This window comes from Equus quagga, chromosome 15, assembly GCF_021613505.1.
Source record: "Equus quagga isolate Etosha38 chromosome 15, UCLA_HA_Equagga_1.0, whole genome shotgun sequence".
NCBI classification, from domain to species: domain Eukaryota; kingdom Metazoa; phylum Chordata; class Mammalia; order Perissodactyla; family Equidae; genus Equus; species Equus quagga.
In genome coordinates, this window is record NC_060281.1 from 36,502,846 (window position 1) to 36,518,354 (window position 15,509).

The 15,509-nt window shown below is 40.2% G+C and overlaps 3 non-coding genes across 3 annotated transcripts; all 3 read left to right on the forward strand.

Annotated features, from left to right (window-relative positions):
- Window positions 1-4,683: 4,683 nt before the first annotated feature.
- TRNAA-CGC (transfer RNA alanine (anticodon CGC)) lies at window positions 4,684-4,755 on the forward strand. Its single transcript has one exon. It is a non-coding gene; the product is annotated as a tRNA-Ala (tRNA).
- Window positions 4,756-8,546: 3,791 nt separating this feature from the next.
- TRNAK-UUU (transfer RNA lysine (anticodon UUU)) lies at window positions 8,547-8,619 on the forward strand. The gene has a single exon. It is a non-coding gene; the product is annotated as a tRNA-Lys (tRNA).
- Window positions 8,620-15,437: 6,818 nt separating this feature from the next.
- On the forward strand, window positions 15,438-15,509 carry TRNAA-CGC (transfer RNA alanine (anticodon CGC)). Its single transcript has one exon. It is a non-coding gene; the product is annotated as a tRNA-Ala (tRNA).

A 15,509-nucleotide genomic window follows, 5' to 3' on the forward strand; every position in this document is an offset into this window, starting at 1 on the left:
AGACACTGCATTCTGAACTGCAAGGTCCCTTAATACAACTAGAATCTTTCGTAACTGTCGGGCTCACCAGGGACTGGTCATGGATGACTTTCAGAGTGGCAGTTCCCATCCACCATCAAGGAGAGTCTTGGGATACAATATTCTCTTGAGTCTTCACCTTCCTTCCTTTCTGCCTACAGCGCTCTATACAGAAAAATATAAAGGGGAAATACAAAGATCAGTACCATGAGAGCTGCTCATGAAGTTTCAGTCACCAGTCATGAAGAGTTGTGATCCCAGTTCTTTCTTAGAGAGGGAGTGAGTAGACTTTCCATGGCGAACAACTTCTCTCAAAGATCCTTGAGTCATCGAAACTGCACAGTTGAGTAAATTATTTGTAGAAGTGTTGAGGTACGCTAAAATAGTTCAGTTGGGAGAGCTTTTGGTGGAGGGACTACCGATCTCATTCAGTTCACAGTCTTCCCCAGGAAAAGTCGTCTGTTTTTGTCTAAATGAATTACAGGCTTGCAGGTCATTTACACAAGTCCACAGGCACCCTCTTGCACTCATTTCATAAAGTCACTACTCTAAGCACTGACATAGAGAGAAACACAATTCAGTGCCTTTGATTATTCCTGGCTTCCCCACAAAATACTTTGGTCATTCCTTTTTAAATCTTTAAATGAGCTCCTGCTTGAAATACCGCAGGGTATAACTTTGGAGCATAAAGGGAAATTGTCATCTGCTTAGACCAAAGGGAACCCACCACACCATGATGAAGCCATTGCCATTGCTCTTTCTAGATCAACCCGATTCTATCTACTTTTTTTAAACTAGAAAACTCCTCCAAATTGTGGTCCAAAGATGGTACCTTTTAAATATTCCAAGAGTTATTTGGTTTTATTTTTTCAAATATCTAAATCCCTCTGAATCTCTTCTGTGTGTTAACGTGTTTGGGGGATAAAGGTGAGTTTGGAAGTTTTATTTGGTCTTTCACCCTTACTGTTTCCACCTGTTTCTGCCCTTGACCTCTTTACTCCTGTCTTAGCTTCTGATGGCTGCTGTAACAAATTACCACTAACTTGGTGGTTTAAAACAGCACAGATCTATTCTCTTACAGTTCTGGAGGTCAGAAGTCAGAAGTTAGTTTCACTGGGCTGAGGTCAAGATGTCAGCAGGGCCGTACTCCCTCCAGAAGCACTAGGGAAGAATCCATTTCTTTGCCTTTTCCAGCTTCTACAGAAGCATTACTTGGATTCCTTGAGTTGTGGTCCCTTCCTCCATCTTCAAAGCCAGCATTGTAGCATCTTGCTTCAGTGGGTATTTGTTCTGTCCTCAGGAGGGCTCCTCTCAGCTGTCTTATTTCCTGGTTCTCCTCTGCATACTAGCTAGCCTGCAGTCTAGGCTATACCTTCATTAAATCCAAAAATCTCGTTCTAATTGCTTCACCACAACCTCTACTGTTCTTGAAAGCACCCTTGGGTGTGAACTTCTCCATACTCTGTTGCAAATGAAGTCAGTTCCTGATATTAAAACAAAAACAAACCCAGACAAAAAAACTTTTTTCAGCTTAGGCATTGAATGGAAACAGAGACTGAAAATTCAGAAAAGCTTGGAGAGAGAGAAATAGCAAGAAAAAAAGGCGAAGCAGCAGAAAAATGAGCAGTAAGTGAAAGAGGAGGAAAAAGGAAAACTTCCCGATATAAATAGGAAAATTGTTTACCACCGAAGGAGGTAATGGCAATAACAGATTTAGAAGCCAGATCATATTGATGAGGCTCTGGAGGCAGAAACCTCTACAATAAGTATATTATCCCAGCGCTTTTGAGATTTGAAGTCATGATCCCTCAGTCCCTAAAGGAGAATTATTAAAATCTAGAACAAAGAAATTAATGTTGATTATTTTTCTGAAAGAAATATCATGCAGTCATTGTTTCCCCTCAAGATGAACCAAAAGAACAGTAGCTGTGCACATGATCTTCTGTTCACTTAATCAAAGATATGTATCTGCTATTTATTATGGAATACTCTTTTCACCCACCTGTGCCTAAATTCCCTGAGGTAACACACTGCTAATCTTTATACCCTTCTGCACTATCTTATGTGTTGTCAAAAATCCAGAAATAGCAAATTAAAACCACCAAATCAATAATATCGTATTTAGTAAGAGTTTGTTGTGCATATAAGAACAGTTTATGAACTTGGAGCTTTCAGTTTTAAAAGTGATATAAAGGTCAAGGGCGTGACATCACAGGATGGCTTATAAAGCGAAAATGAGGAAGCTGTTTAACTTTTACAGTGATTGGTTATTACGACGAGAGTTTCCAGACTCCAGCAGGGGATTGGTTAAAAGTGATTATCTTATACCATTTTTAGGCAGATTACTTGTTTATTTATGATTATCAGAGGAATTTACATGAAATAACCTAAGGTAAGTTTTTCTTATGTTCATGAAACAAGCTAGATTTTAGTTTTGCTTACATGACTTAAATGGTTTTGTCTGTTCAGGGAACTTTCAAGTCTGCTCTCTATTTTGTATTTAATTTTAACAGCGCCATTTTGTAGGCACAGCAGAAGTTGAAAGAAAAGAGAATTGGAGACAGAAGTGAATATTCTAACCTGGGACTCTCCCTGTTGGAGAATTGGAACTGATGCTTTGTAGTCTGTTGGTGAGCAGACCTTGGAGTGGAGTGACCGGAGTGGGAAGATTGGATCTTAGTAACAGAAATGCTTTTTGGTCTAGCATTTAGATATCCTTCTCATGGCATAGGTGCAAAACAAGATCAGTCTAGGATTTCCTGAAATAGTGAAATTAAGTACAGTAAACTTTGTTCTACCAATTGTTTGATCCTATCCTACCCAGAACTCAGGGCAATCATCAGTTATAGAGGATTGAGTGTGTAGTAGAGCACAGGCTAATGTGTAGGAGACTGTCCAGGTTTATTCCTGGATTTCTTCAATACTGCTTTTCTCTTTCCATTTCACAGCTGTACACATCCAAGTTGCATCAGCACAAGTAAGACAGGAAGGAATGATAGAGAAGGAAAGATCATGCCCACTCAGGATCTCCTGAAAGGAGATGAACAAGCATGCCACCACCACGCGAAGGAGCTCATGCTCCTTTGGTTCCATTTCACAGTTCACTGAGGAAGAGGGGGAAACCAGAAGGATCAAAGGAAGGTAAAACAGACCTTCGGGCAATCTTCGTTAAGTTTCCTTTTGTATTCTTAGTTGTGCCTGTTGGAAGGCTAGGGAGCAGAAAACCTACCCGTGATTTTTATCTCCCCTCATTTCCCTTCCACACACATAGGCATCAGTAATTTGGATCAATCACCAAATATGGTGGGATATTTAGCCCAATTTCTGAGTAAGGGAACAAGAGGAAGACATCTCTCAAAGAATGCAGTGCTTTCCAAACCATAAAGTTGAGAAAATTATTAGTGTCGATGAAAGTAGAGGTGTGGTGACATCTCAGTTGAGAGAGCCCTAGACTAAAAAGCTAAAAGTCCCAGATCCCCAGAGTTTGGAAGGCCCACAATTTACATCAAGGAATTCTTCTACCTGTGTCACCTAATCACAAACATCCTTCTGCACTCACTATCTCAAGTAAATCTTCCAGAGGACTAAGACGACGAGAATCAGAATTGTGCGCCTTCAATCTTCTTTGCCTTCACCAGCAAACACTTAAGTTTTTAAGACTTTAAATGAAAATCTGCCCGAAATACTTTTGTCAATACTATGCGGAGGCTCTTGGATAAAGAAGCAGCCTTAGTGTTTCAAGTTAACATCTAGATCTTTAGCGGTAAGACGCTAAGCTGAGAGCATCCAGGGAGCAAGGCGGCCATTACCTCTGCTCCTCCCCAGGCAATCTAATCCTATTTGTTTTGCAGTATCCAGGACTCCACCGCATTTTCCAATTCATCTATGGCACCACTTGATGGTTTCCAGGGCTCTTTGACTTTATTCTTTCAAATATTCATCTCTATAGCAGGTTTTTCCATTGTGTCAGTAGATTCTAAGAGGGAAGGCAGTTTGCCGTCCCTGCTCTATCTATCCCCCAACTTTGCTCTGCGCCCTACATCTGCCCTCGCTGCTGTTCATTCAGGAGAACGGCGAAATAAAGGCACTTCATTTCAAGATGATAGAGTTTTGAAGTTGTTTTTAAAACTCTTGTGGACATAATCCTCAAGCGAGGGACAGAGATGGAGTGTGGAATTAGAACTAAGGACATCTCAGAGCATGTTACACAAGAACCAGCGTTGCCAGTCAGCTGGAAAATGGATGCTGACTCGGCATTCGACCCAACAGGGCGTGCAATTCAATTCGCCAGTTCAACTGAAACCGCCAGCTACCTCTAGATTGAGAAGCACTTCAATATGAATCGTTACTGCTGCGATTTATGTTGGAGACGTGATTTTCTTGGGACTTTCCTTGTGGAGGCAAGTAACTTTCACCCAAACAATCTGGTGGTGAGTGCACCTTGGAGCAGGCCAACCTGAGTGGGAAGGTCTTAAAGTCAGAAACCGTGCTATTCGGACTACAATCTATTCTTCTCCTAGTGAAGCCACTAGACAGTATCCAGTTCAGTAATTTCAGAAAAAGTGAAATTTAACCCAGTAGACTTTCTCCAACTAACTCTCAAATTGAAAAAAATGGGAAAATGGAAGTAATATTTTATGAAACAGCAAAAGCCGGCCAGAGTCAGGGGGTGTAGCTCAGTGGTAGAGCGCGTGCTTCGCATGTACGAGGTCCCTGGTTCAATCCCTGGCACCTCCAGTTCTCCTTTTACCAGCTCCATTTTTCCAGTTCACAGCAAAAGGAAGTCAATGAATTGCTTTTATTGTTCTCCCATTTCTGCTCCCTAGGGCTTACCACCCCCTTGGGGGGTGGAGGGGGGAGAATCGGCAGAAGGAAGACGAGAGGGAGAGGGAGGGGGAAAAAAAGGAACCATCCCCACCAGAATCTCCTACTTCAAAAGCAAGCAGCCTGCCACCGCAAGTGGCGCATTCAAATTGAGTTTTATTGGGTATATCATGGAAGTACAGGACAGAGAATAAAGGGGGAAAGAAACAGCCTTATGAAAACTTTTAGTTCTTTTAGATCTCTGAGCAGTCAGATCTGAGTCATGTAAAAAACAAGAGAAAACTTCCACCTGACTTCCTTGCCCCTACCTTCTCTTGCCCTCTCCTTTCCCTCCAGTGGTCCACCCAGCACAGTCAATTACTGGATGAACGCAGTTGAGCGGAGGGAACGGATTCCTGATTTTCTTGAGTGAGTGACTGGGAGACACTGGACAACCCAAATGGCAGCGCTAAGGAATGCGGAGACTGTCAAGGCGAACGCTGAAAACGTAGTTGGAAGTTTCAGGGCTGTCAGCTGTCAGCTGTCAGCAATAGATCGACTGGGGAGGAAATTAGGCCTAAAGAGTTAAAAGTTTTTTTGTTCGAGGCTGGGTTTTGGCAGAGTGGTTGTTCTGGTCGATGGGAAGTTGACTCTCATTGGAGATTTTCACACACCACATGATGGAAAACGTCCAGCTCCATACACACAGACTTAGCCAGAATAAAATCTCAAGGACATTGGAGAGTAATGAATTAAAATTCCTTGCTTTCTACATTTCTTACATTTGGCCGCTGACTCCAGTTTGTTGTTTTTAGAACTTTAAGTAAAGTCTTAAAGGGGAATATATGAGTTAACACCACACCAAAGATCTCCGGGATGCAACCAGAGTCAGTGTGTGTGTGTGTGTGTGTGTGTGTGTGTGTGTGATTGGGTGGTGGGATGAAGAGGGAATGGTAAGAAAAGACAGGTGCATAAATTTCTTGTGTTTCTGAAAACAAATAGTATCGCTATAAACAAGGAGCCAATAAAAATTGTAGAACTACTTTGTTTCTAAGTGTGACTCTATGTTTGGTGGATGTATCAAAATCAGTTCCATTTTCATTTTCTCTTGGAGGCTAGTTTGTGTATCAAAGTGGTAGAAAAACTGTAAAAGCCGAATTTCACAAGAGGAAGCAAAGCTTGTTTTGTGTATACAAACAAACAAAGAAGATCTCCCTTTAGCCTCACAAAGGCTGTGAGGGCTGGAGAGGTGGATCAGCAACTCACAGAGGAAAATGAAAAAGACAGGACTCCACGGATGCTTAACTCAGGATGCCCTGTTTATCCAGCAGGCACTACAGCCACCCAAAGCACAGATGTCCAAAGTATTTCTTTTGAACTCTCAGCTGGGAAATGCTTTTACAAAGCAGTCTCACTTCAGGGCAGATGCCAAGTAAAGACTGTTTTCAAATCCTTTTTTCAGTGAATTAGTTGCTCTCCTCTTTATTTTCTGTCCAGTGACTCCTGGTGGAATCTGACAGAGAACAAAATCTTGCACTTGATGTTTCCTGAGCTAGGAGCACCAATGTATCCTTTTCCTCTCCCTCTCCGTAACCTCACTGGTTTAAATATGGAGGCTCCATGCAGACTCACATAAACAAAGGCAGTGGGCAGAACCATGGAAGAAAGTCTCCAAAAGCAGTGGGACTCTGGACACTGTAGTCTCTGAGGGAGTACATAGTCTGGCGGCTTTTCCCAGAGCTGGGAAATGGCTAATACCTAGGACTGCTAAGCCTCACCTTTGGCTTCTGTATGGCCAGTGTGGCTCAAGTGGCCTCAGCTTAGACCTCCTTCTCTGGTCAATCTCCGTGGTATCACAGGTTTACCATACCATCACAGCAGGGTCCCTGTACCTCCACTGCTCCTGACTGCCAGAGACCTAGAAGAAAATGAGGGGAGTGAGTACAAAGCAGAGAACTCAAAAAGTTACCTCTGGAAATTTAGGTCCCGATGGAAAGAGAAGACAGAAAACCTGGAGCTACTCAGGAAAAGGGGCAAGTATCTGCCACAGACAACCGCCTTTTCTGGCACTGTCAGAATGTGATGTATTTGAAATGCCTATGGAACAACGTCATGAAGATAATGAAAATATCTAAGCACTGTCATATCTGAGCCTGGAATTCCATAGAGAGCTTGCTCTACAGACTTGGATTTTCATGTGGCGATGGGAGAGATGGCCCCTGAAGTGAGAGTAGAAAGAGGACTGAAAGGAATCCATTGGAATTGGAGAATTAAGAGTTATTGGTATGTTTTTCTGGAAAACAAAAGAATGGCTGGCTTTAGACTGATTTTGGACCCCAGGATTCAGTTATTTCTGTTTCAAGTATCTTCTTACTTCTCTCAGCTTGCTCCAAGGTCAGCTCCACAACTAGCTCTCAGGAAGGCATTTCCATTCCATCATCAGGGAAAGTCCCACAATGGGGCGTTTTCTTGTCTTTAGATTCCTTTCCCCTATCTTCCTCCTCCTCTGCCTTCAAAGCTGCCTAAAAGATCACAAAGGTAAGGTGGAGGGATACAAAGAAGAAAAGGAGACAAGTCAAGTACTGCGGTGAGTTGGGGGCAGGGGAGTGGAGGGAGATTTAGGTCCTTCAGGAGGTGATGTCGGAGCGGAAATAATTCACAAAACCTGGCGTGAAATGCAGAGCGACAGCCTGTGTCTAGCAAACCGAGGGGAGCAATATGATTCAGACCCGGAAGCTGGTTTCTTGGCTGCGGTTCTGTTTTGAAAGCCGGAAGGAACTGAGAGGAGGAAAGAGAGTGCTACGGTCGAATACACAACCTCTTTCAGACGGAGTTCTCTCCGGAAGAGGAGAGCGCAAGGGAGATGTGTGGGCTGGGGCACCATCCGTGAAACGAACTAATACTTTGTACACCCAGAGAGCATCTCAGACCTCAGACACTGAGGCACAAAGGGCCAATGCTTTCTGCCTTTTGTCACTATTTTGTGTGATAGACAACCAGATATAAGTTTTGGATGAAGTCCGAAAGCAAAGTCCAGGTAGGGCCAGACTGCAACTTACGCTATAACGAAGCTCCCCAGATTCAAAATCTGTCAGGTTTGGGAAACTCTGACCTAGAACCTGGATGGAGTGAACTGAGTTATTGCTAAGATCCCACGCAGGGGGAGGCAGAGGGGACCGGAGCGGAAGGGTGAAGCGATGGGTGATTGGGAAGAGGAATGAGGTGAGTTTGGAGTTAGCCAAGTAGGGAGAAGAGGGCTTGAATATGGATCTTTAAACACTAATAGGATTTGGACAGATAAGTAGGAAGGACTGTCCAAGCTCCGCTTCTTTTCTCTGCATCCTCTAGGTTTGAGGAAATATTGGAGTCCAGTGCAGTGAGCTGAAAACTCTTGTCGCCTAAGAAGATCCCACTCATTTTTACCCAAACTGTTGGCTTTTGAGAGCAACATGGGGCCTCTTTCCATAGCTAAGCTCTTCAGAGCTCATCCCTGTGGCTGGATTTTTAAGAGTAGTCAAGTTGCTTCAATCCCAGTGTCTGGTTGTGATGGCAGCAGATTAGTGTAGAGTGTAGAAGTGGGATCGGCTGGCTGCTTTTGGTTTGAGTATGTGAGGTACATCTGCACGCGATTGATTTGAAACACTTTGTCCGAGAAGGCAAAACAAAGTTGACAATAACCTAATGAATTATCTTTATAGGCAGTAGAAAAAACGTGGCAGGTGTGAGCCCGGATAGCTCAGTCGGTAGAGCATCAGACTTTTAATCTGAGGGTCCAGGGTTCAAGTCCCTGTTCGGGCGTCAACTTTCAATTTTTCTTCCCCATGTAACCTCATTTCCCAAAAAGTGCTTGCTCCCCATCTTGGGCATTTGACCTGCCAGAGAGAAAAATGATTAATGACCCTGTGAATGAAGACAATCAGATAAACTTGAGATGTGTGATACTCGGAAGTAAGTGAGAACGGAGAGGGATCCTGCGGAGGAGGATAATGCTTTTCTGCCTCTGTGGTGGGTTGTTCTACTTTTGCTTTGTGGATGTTAGATGGGGCCAGCAAGGAGGAGGAGTTTGGGTTTGAACACGATTAACTTAAGATGCCTACAAATGTAAGATACCGTCTTGTGAAAGTAGTTTGGCAACCACAGTGATCCCTGACACTGCAACTCTGCAGGAATCTGTGATTGGGAGATTTTTAAGAAATTAATTTTGTAGCTACAGAAAAAGAGAGGGATTACATGTAGAGTGATAATCAAAAAGAGTTCATTGTGATTTGAAGATTGGGAACTCATTAATGGTATTCGTGGAAAACCATGAAGTGAACTAGAGTGACCTCGGGCTCTGGTTTCATTCCAGATCGCATAATGTTCCTGGAACTTCCTTCGAAATCCCAGGAACTGCTTAGATCTAGGTGAAGTTATTGCTCTCTCTTTTTTGCCCTCCTTTGTCCATATGAAACTCTTGCTCATGTTCACAGAAATCCCATGAAGTAGATTTTGAACTTGGGTGGACCCCATTTATCTGGCAGAACTTGTCTCTCATTTGGTCCAAAAGGCTCATCACACTGTTAGAATGTGAGAATAGGAAACAGAAAAGTGACAGGTCTCACTGAGGGAGAGAACTGTGTGGGGTAGGGAAATGGGGCTGGCTTTAATTTGCCTTCGTGTGTTGACATAAAGCACAACTAGGATCATGTCCAGTGTCCTTGGTAAATCATTACTCTGCATTATGACCGGAGCAAACTGGATTCCAAGAGGGCTCTTGTACATTCCTGATGTGGAGGGTTTTTTTCCTGTTTGCCTCCAGCCATATCTCAAAAATTATTTTATGAATTTTTGCGGCAAGGTCCAGTCTTTCTTTGCACAGCATTACTGAAACATCTATTCGAGGGAGGGCTGTGGGATTAACTCAAGTTACAGCATTTTTTGAGGAACTCAATCTTTTAATCAGAAGACAGAATACACCCCAGCCTAATGTACTCTATTAAGAAAACCTCAAAACATAGGAAGCATATGCCTAATCCATCTATGTCCTGAGGGAAAATAGAAGCCAATTGTATACTTTTTTGGGAGGAGTCCCAGAGACATGTTGTAATATCATTTGCATGTGTTGGAATATCATTGCACATACCATGCATGATATCCTTTGATGTTATAAAAACTCTTTTACATGACCCTGTTTTACAGATAAGGAAAGGAGAATGAAATAAGTTCTAAAATTTGCCCCAGTTCACCAACTTCTAAATAGCATTAAGTTACAAATCTGGATTATAGGACTGCAACTCTTGAGTTCTTTTCTCATAAAATGATACTATACTCACAAATACACATGCTCAATTTAGTGGTTCCCTGCTGTTTCAGGTCATATGTTAGATGTAAAAGACACAGAGTTCAATTAGACAGAGAATAAACATATAATATAATATAATATAATATGAGTTTTTTTTTACACAATTTTTACATAAGCCTTTTCAATCCAGGCTTATTGAAGGCATTCAATGGTTATTTGTTTAATGATGTACCAGTTTTCCATTTAGTATGTGGTCAATTGCCAGAAATTAAATCAAGTAACTCCTATCATTTCTGCCATTTGGAATAAAAAAGGACCAGAAGAAACAGAGCAGTCATGAAGGCTTGGAACAGAGGACTGTGATGCCTTTTCAACCAGGACATGTGCCATCCCATGCCTCTCCCTTGCTTTGTGTACTGGGGATTGGAAGAATAACTTTCTGTTACTTGCTTTAACAATCCAATTTTCTCAAGAACCTCTCATAATAGAGTAATATTAAAGGGAAGAAATAAGACACTTTCTTAAATATCTGAAAACTACTATGTATAAATAACGAGCTGAGAGAGGACAGAAGGTAATATGGTTCTTCCAGGTTACTCTCCCCTAAATCAAGAGTCATGATGATGAGAGTTGGGGTGGAGAAACCTGAGGCAGGAACTACGTTTATCACAAGAAACTATATTTGTTTATCATCTTTGTGATAATTAACTCAATGTTTACTTTCTCATTGGACTTATTTAGGAAAATATTTCAGAATCTCTTTCCTATTTACCAGTCAGAGGAAAATAAATTTGGTGATATCAGCAAATATATATATATACACACATATACATATATAACATTATATATTATATATAAATTACATGTACACACACATACATAATCACCCATCATGAAGTATCATTTATCCATAGACTGTCCGTGGATTATCTAATTTAATTCTAACAATGGCCAAGAGTAAATACTGAACTCAACATTGAAATAAGATTTTGTCTTACTTGAGACTATACTATCTAATACCTCATAACACTATCATAGGTACTAAAAGTCACTTCTTAAAACTGATATTCATTCTTGTGTTACACATGCATCTTAGAAAAATAGTTACACATCTTAGAAAAACAGCAAGGGAAGAGAATTCTGTAGCATGATAAATTATACACATTTTAAATCATAGTCTTTATCTTAGAATAATTTGTTTGGATAAACTCGAGAGCAACAGTAATGGCATAATTTAAAAAAAGAGGCATCAATATTGAAAAAAAAATAAGGGCAAAATTACATTTATGCTCTGATAATATAGTTTGCAATATTGTGAAAGAAATTAAAAGAGCTAAAAACCCATATAAAAGAAAGTTCATACAAGTGCTAAGTAGGAAATATGTATATATCAGTGTACTAGTTATCTATTGCTGCGTAATAAATTACTCTGTCTGTTATGATGCAGTCTCTGATGTTGTAGAACTCCTCTGCCTCATTCTAATCATTAGAAGAGAGTCAATAAGTCTGGCTCACACTCAAGGGAAGGGAAACCAGCCTCCTTTTCTTGAAGGAAGGAGTATTAAATAATTTGTGGACATTTTCAAAACACCATGACCAGCAACAGTCAATTAGAAGAAAATATAGGAAGAAGACATATGGTAATTTTAATAAAAATATAAATTAATAATAAATTAAAGTATCCACTAGTTACATAAAAAAGCAACAGTAACTTAATAAGGGGTTTATATACATATTCTAGTGCATGGAGAGAATATCCCATTCCTAGATCAGAATGCTTAGTGTTTTAAAATACCAGTTCTCCCCATATTAGCCTATAACTTTAAAAATCCCTCCCCCAAATTTAGGTGCAATTAGTTTGGACATTGAAAAAATATCAGTAGAATATTAAGAGAAGGTTTGCCTTAGTAGATATAAAACATATTATAAATCTACAGTAATTAAACCAAGAAATACTTGGATCAAGAACAGGCAGAAAGATCAGTGGTGTTGCTAAAAATACATGGAACTAAATACATATCAACTTGTAGCTTAAAATTAAAAAAAAAGACATACATGCTGGAATCAGTTGTCCTGTGTTCAAATCCCAGCTCTGCCACTTACTAGTCGTGTGACTTTGGAGAAAATATTCAGTCTCTCATTTTCTCAGCAGTTAAATAAGAATAATAATAGTATTTACCTCATAAGATCATTATGAAGGATAAATAAGATAACGTAAGTATGAAATAATACAAATGTTCTTAACCTGGAGCCCAATGATCCCCAGTGGAATCCATGGATAGATTTCAGGCATTCAAGAACTTGGATGGAAAAAATTACAAATTTATATTTCCTAGCCTCCAAGTGAAATTTACTATTGTTTTTACATATGACTATAGGCAGCAAACCACAGAAGTAGTAGCAGCATCTGTGATTTTGTCAACAACAGTAATCATAGATGTAGATTATATTCATCATTAGTTGAAATTACAGTACTTATGAGACCAACCACTAAATTACATGTTACTGAATGTAGCTGGCCAACTTTTGGGCAACTCTCTACCTAATAGTCATCAGCCACCAAATAGCGGTCTCCTGTTCTCATGTTGGTGACCCAGACATCTACATTGTTTTCCAATATTTCCATCACAATCATTTATTGATCAATATGAAAAATGGTGAGTAATTTTCATTGTTAAAGTTTTGCAACACTATGTGTGGTTCAAATGAGAATTTTTAACTCTTGTAGGGCAGTGTGGCCCTTTGTAACAAAGATACGCACGCTAGCAATGACTGTAAAACAGGCAAGCTCAAACATAAGTGATAGCTGAGATAGCCATTCAATTATGTTATTTAAGGAAACTTCCAAATAATGCTAAAAGATTTTTCCAGTGATATGGGTCATTCACAGTACTTTCCATTTTCTTGTCCACTGAATGTCCTTTTTGACTTTATTCTGCTTGGCTGTATTGTCTGTGAACAATGACTATTTTGTTTTTTGCTTTCCAATCATTTAAACTTTTTTGTTTTTATTTTACTTTATCTCACTCTTTTGTTTATTTTAATTTAATGCCATGGGGTAAATTATAGTACATTAATACAATGTGATATTACACAACTACTAAAAATGAGGTTTGAGACATTGGCGATGCAGAGGTGAATAAGACGCAGTCCCTAACGTGAAGGAACTCACAGCTTTGTGGGGCTGACAGAAAACAGAATAACTCTACTAAATTAAAAAATATATATGACAATATAATTCCAGTTTTTTTAAAAAATGAAACACACAAACACATACACAGACAGGGAAAAATACTGGAATCACATACAACAAAATGTTGACAGATTTTTAAGTGGTGGAATTTCTCCTGATTTTTATCTTAACCTTCTTGCTTATCTGCATTTTCCCATATTTTCTGCAAGGAATATATATTTCTTTTAAAGTAAGGGGGAAAAGTGTAAAATTTATCCCCAAATCAAATACTTCTAGAGCTCATATTTGTCTGGTCCCTTGCTAGTTACTGCAAGGTGTTAGCCTCCTGTAAGGAAAGAAAATTTGGAAAGTTAAGAAAAGGATAACTATACTAAAGAAAAACTACCTATATTCTTACCACTTTTTCAGAAGCTCTCTTGAAATCAAACTTGTCAATATTTTCCTTTAAATAATTTTGGACTTTTGAATCACAAGTGGAATGGTCTTCCCCACTCCAAAGTTATAAAAAATTTACTTGTGTTTTTGAAGCACTCTGTTTTGTTTTCATAAATCTCAAACACCATTTTGATAAAGAAAATCTACAAAAACTCTACAGTTAACATGGTACTTAATGGTGAGAAACTCAAAGCTTCCAGCTAAGATCAGCGGCAAGGCAAATATGTTCCCCCTCACCATTCCTTTCCAGTATCATATTGGAAGTACTAGCTAATGTAATAAGACAAGATAAAGAAATAAAAGGTATACAGAAGGAAGACCTACATTGGCACACATTATCTCCCACAGTCCATAGTTTACATTAGGGTTCACTTTTGGTGTTGTACCATCTGAGTTTTGACAAATACTGGTATAGTATCGCACATAATGGTTTCCCACCAGTAATAAATGAGAGTCCCTGTTGTTCCACATCCTCCCCAGCATTTGGTGTTGTCAGTGTTGAGGATTTTGGCTATTCTAGTAGGTGTGTAGCAGTATCTCATTACTGTTTTAGTTTACAGTTTCCTGATGACTATGATGTGGAGCATCTTTTCATATGCTTATTTGACATCTGTATATCTTCTTTGGTGAAGCGTCCATTTTTTCCTGTTTTTTAAATTAGTTGTCCATTTCCTTGTTGAGTTTTAACAGTTCTTTGTAAATTTTGGATACCAGTCCTCTATAGATAGGTGTTTTTGGAAATATTTTCTCCCAGTCTGTGGCTTGTCTTCTCATTCTCTTGAGAGTGTTTTTTGCAGAACAGAAGTTTTAAATTTTATTAAAGTCCAACTTAATTACTTTTTTCATAGATCGTGCCTTTGGTGTTGTCATTTTTACTTTTGAAGTGTTGCTATTCTATGCTGTATAACTTCTGAAGCAAGAGACAAAAACTACGAGCCCCGGGCTGCTGCCTCTGGGTCTGGGTCAGGGAAGCGCTTTGAGCGGATCGCAGCCGCACAGCTGAGGCTGCTGCTGTGGTCCGCTCCGGGAGAAGTGGGATCCCGGCTTAGGCGGAATTGCCCAGGTTCATTCTTCCGCACAGTAGCCTTGCAGAGATTCCAGGAGATGTAAGAGGGATGAGAATCTGGCAAGTGGATAAAGGAAAGGGTGAAACAAAGAAATGCAGGCTTCTTAAATTCAAGATTCTCCATGAAGCCAAAGTTCACAGACAATCGCTCCGGGGTCAGGTGGGCTAGATGGTCTGTGTGGGCCGAGCCATTGGCTCTGACACCAAAGATCAGGGCAGAATTTTCACGTTTTCATCTATCTGGACAGTTTTTATCCCAGCAGGATGAAGTTGCGAGCGGCAGCTTCAAATATTCATTTGACCCTTCGACTCAGTCTGCTGCAAGAAATTTGGCTCTCAGAACATTCTTCCAAGCGTTCTGAAAAATCTCTTAATTCTTTCCTCTTGGGATTCGACGTGGCCTAAAGGAGGAAAAACAATTGTGCTGAAGCTACTAAAATTGTGCTCTGCTCAGTAACGATACCGAGCTGGATGTTGTCGGTGTGTCTCGGAAGGAGGCTACTTGGATGTAATCTGAACGAAGCGTTAGGTGTAATTCATTCTGAAAGATGACCACTCTATGGTTGAACACAAAATAATTATTCTAAATGCTCCTAGATTTTATCAGGACAGGAATCCTACCTGACAACCGTCCTTTGCTAGGGGATGTAGCTCAGTGGTAGAGCGCATGCTTCGCATGTATGAGGCCCCGGGTTCGATCCCCGGCATCTCCA